Source organism: Globicephala melas, chromosome 4, assembly GCF_963455315.2.
Source record: "Globicephala melas chromosome 4, mGloMel1.2, whole genome shotgun sequence".
Lineage (NCBI taxonomy): Eukaryota > Metazoa > Chordata > Mammalia > Artiodactyla > Delphinidae > Globicephala > Globicephala melas.
The window spans coordinates 57,959,522-57,963,859 of NC_083317.1; the positions used below are offsets into that span (position 1 = coordinate 57,959,522).

A 4,338-nucleotide genomic window follows, 5' to 3' on the forward strand; every position below is an offset into this window, starting at 1 on the left:
AGCCAAAATGTACTAAGCTACATAGAAAAGGGTAGAAGCTGGGAATTTTTTACCAATCAGATATTAATTGATAATAAAAAGCATTAGACTGGGGATGAAAGTTCATACTTAATAGATTAACATTTATCCTATGTTAAACATAAAATTGATGTTAACATAAAATTGAGTTGTTTATAATAAACTATGCTGAAACTCTACCTACACTAGTTGTCACCCTTTATTCTGGATACTATAATACAAGAAAGTTCCATGAGAGTGTTTTTTTGTTTGTTTACCTGTATCCACAGTGCCTGAGATAGTGCATGGTATTGAGTTGGTTCTCAACAAATATTGTTGAATCAATAAATGAATTAATACTTCTTGGTTACAGGGAAGGTAGATCATGTGACAATGGGGATAAAAATTTATTGGACAATGTTATAGGAAAAAGCTGAACTCCAACTTAAATTTATGCTATGATTGCACATAAATTATCCCATATTTTAATTAGCATCTGATGTTTTCCTTTGTTTATTTGAATTATTTGATTGTCTATTGAAATTATGCTAGAATGTAAGATACACAAGAACAGGGACCTAAGCCTTTTTCTGTTGTTCACTGTAGTATTCTAACATCTGTAATAGTGGCAGGCAACAGTAGGTGCTCAGCGAATATTTGTTGAATGATTGAAAAGGTATGTGTACATTTGGGCAAGGAAGAAAACACACACACACACAGTGAAAAGAAATGATCTGTTTAATTGAAAGTTTTGAACTTTTTATTTATTTGTTTTATTTAAATTGTTATTACAATAGCATGTGTGCCCAGAATAAAATCCTTTTTACCCCGTGCATCCCATCAATATAGATCAATGGCATAGAGGCCACCCAAGGTACTTTTTGCCCCAGAAACTAGAAAATTGAAAGGGTCTTGCTTGAAAGTGCTTCCTAATTTACACAAGTATATTCTTGGTCTTTTCAATAGATTTCATAATGAAATGAACTATTGTAATCCTTCACGTTTTCTGTCCTTCCCCACTTGAAAACTTCATCTATCCTCAGACATCTCTTTATCATTCTTACCATAAAAATAGCCTTAGAAATTGTGAAAGCTAGGAAGGGACGCTAAAACCCAACAAACAATTTTTTTTCCTGGCAGTGAAAACCCACTTTTTTATTTATGCAAGAAGATCTTGTTAACCATTTGCCATTTTTCATCCATAAGCTTAGAGAAAAAATTCCCCACAGTGAGTTGCTCTATTTATAATCATTCACAAAAACACATTAGGATCCAACAAGTTAATATTGATTGCTCAGTCCCAAACTGTTTTTGAAACATGTTTCTACTCATTGGATTGGACTGCAGTATGACATCCAATATTAGATGATGCATTTGGCAAGATTCGTGTCAGGCATTGGTAATGGGATTTTTTTCTTCCAATATGTTTATTTCAATAGATTTTTGAAATGTTCAGAGGGAAAAAAAGAATGATAATGGATGGATTTCTAGTGAAATAAACCCACTAGCAGTGTGTCTAGGGCCCTTGCTATTTATGAACACATTCTATGGGATATTTGCTTATACATGCATTTTGTATAGCTCATATATATTTGGATGTCACAAGGAAGTTCTGAGTACATTGCATTTACAATAAATTTATTAGTGTATGTTTTAATATATTCTTTTGTTGTTATTTTGTTATTTATTAACTTGAAGAGGTCTTGGCTGCAATTCAAGAGTGCTGGAATCTAATCCTAGTTCAGCTTCCATATTTCCTTCAGTCTAGAACAGTAACGCATATTTTACTGTAACCATCTATGAAATGGGGATACCAAATCTGAACTTCTAAATACCCAAAATGTATGAGCTTAATAACAACCTGGGACACACTTTCATCCTGACACAGGTGATCAGGCCATGGAGGAGAAAACTGAAGCTTAATTACTTTTTTCTTTCTGGTTTTTCCTGCCATCCATCTGGCCCAGTGGAGCCTAAAGCCACATTGAAATCAGCTTGTCTGTCTAAGTTAGGCAAGCAGAAAAATGATACGAGTCTCCATGAGTCCCTAAGCCTCCAATTTATCCCATTACCAAAATCATCAAGTTCACTGTCACCACATGTACGCGCGCGCACACACAGACACACACACACACACAGGCCTCAGAGTACCTCTTATCGATCTCACATGAGGTCTTTATTCTGTTCTTTGACCTTGCATCCCATAGTCTTCAAAATTTATGTATTCTTCTTAAATCTTACAAGTGCATTTCTTATCCTGTCCCTGGTCCTGGCTGTTTCTCCTCAAGTTCCTGGTAGTTGTGCCTAACAATTTCATAACAACCCCTTTTACTTTCCATAGGCAGAGGGTGATGGAGAAGCTAGAGTTGAGGAGTGGAGGGTCAATGGCAGGGACACAGCAATGCCAGGACCTACAACGATGCTGGGCCCTGTGTCCGGCTGCACCATAATCTCTTCAGTCCCTCCGTTCCCTGTTGGTCAGGATGCTGATTCTCTAAACTCACCATTCTTATCTTCAAATTCTAAAATCTTATATGTCTCAGATCACATCTCTTTCCATTTTCCTTTTATCTAAAAAACTGTTCTGCTCCCATTCTGTCACCTAATTCCTCATTAGGTCAGCCTCAAATTAAAGATTTAGTCCTCTGATTTAAAATTCGATCCTCTGTTAAAATACCAATTTCTGGGGGCTCCATGTTCTTCACAGTTAGTACACAAGCCCCACACTTCCAAAGCTCGTAAATGTCATCTTTGTTAGGAAGAGCATAAGGGGGTCCCATTTATGGACTAAGTGATCATGGCAAGAATGGACACAGTAGCTGGTGCCAGTATTTGCATCCTGATGGAAGAGGTGATGCTGACCCAGTATATATTCCCCTTGAAGGAAAAGTTGGGGCAGAAGACCAAGATCAGTGACATCTCTGTGTCCAAGCCCTGCATCTATGATTATTGCTTGCCACCCTATGCCTTTGTTCTAGGACAAAATTAAGGGCAGAACTCAGAGTGTCTTAAGGAAGATTGGTTACTCAATATAAAGTCTGTACATGTAAAAATCATGCCAGAATTTTAGAAAAGTTCAGTTTGCCTCAAGAACCCTATAAGAGTACCAGAAATTACCTGTGATATTGTCAAAAGAGGAGCTGCCAAACCAGATAATTATGGACTTTTATATGACAGTAAGGATTTTCCTACAAAGGGAAAGATGCCTAACATGTCATAATATTATTGAGAACTGTAAGCTGGTTACAAATGAATGTCAAAAAATGTTATTGCAACCCTGGGCTTCCCTGGTGGCGCAGTGGTTGAGAGTCCGCCTGCCGATGCAGGGGATGTGGGTTCGTGCCCCGGTCCGGGAGGATCCCACATGCCGCGGAGCGGCTGGGCCCGTGAGCCATGGCCGCTGGGCCTGCGCGTCCGGAGCCTGTGCTCCGCAACGGGAGAGGCCACAACAGTGAGAGGCCTGCGTACCGCAAAAAAAAAAAAAAAAAGTTATTGCAACTCAAGGAAAAAGACAATGCTATCAAAGTGGTCTTGTTTTTACCATAAAAGTACCCTTTTATGGTAGAATGGTATGCTAAGTTCACAGAGTCTCCTTGTCGAATAACCTTTATCAAAAGCTAAATTTAAAGGAATTGTGGAAGAAACTGATGTTATGCTAAAGGAGGGATATAAGAATATATTTGAGAAACTCTAACTACACCATATCCCTATGTTCATATTTTCGACCAATAATGGTGATGTACTTAAGGATGTTATCCATCAAGCTGGTGTTTGTCATCCAAATGTCAAAGTAGTGTTCATTCATGGATTTTGATGAAAATGTGTTCTCAAAGAATTTAAAGGAGAATTAACCTATATATTTAACAAACATGATGATACCTTGAAGAACACAGAATATTTCAATCAATTAAAGGACAATAATAATTTAACTCTGCTGAGAGACTCCCAAGGAGACTTAAGAATGGCAGATGGAGTAGCCGGTGTTTAACACATCCTAAAAACTGGATATCTAAATGATGGAGTGGGTGAGCTTTTAGAAAAAGTATGGTTTTAGTGAAAGATAAATCACTGGAGATAGCCAGCTCTATCTTACTGAGGATTCTATAAACTGGTATTCTTCAGGAAGACCTCTCTCCTATGGGAGCAGTTAATACAAGAACTGCCCATCTCTTAATCTTGCTGAAACGCTCTTAATTGTAATATATTCTTGCTCTTGAAGTTTTTCCTTTACATTACTGAAATATTTTCAGACATGTTAAGTCTATCAGCTGGAAGCTGCTTTTTCTTCGCCTCTCTCAACACACTTTCCTCTTTATTTCTTTTTAACAGATTTTGAAAAAT

General features: G+C 37.5%; 1 pseudogene; it reads left to right on the forward strand.

Moving 5' to 3' along the window:
- The first annotated feature begins 2,779 nt into the window (after positions 1 to 2,779).
- LOC115842128 (cytosolic 5'-nucleotidase 3A-like) lies at positions 2,780 to 4,104 on the forward strand (annotated as a pseudogene).
- The last annotated feature ends 234 nt before the right edge of the window (positions 4,105 to 4,338 follow it).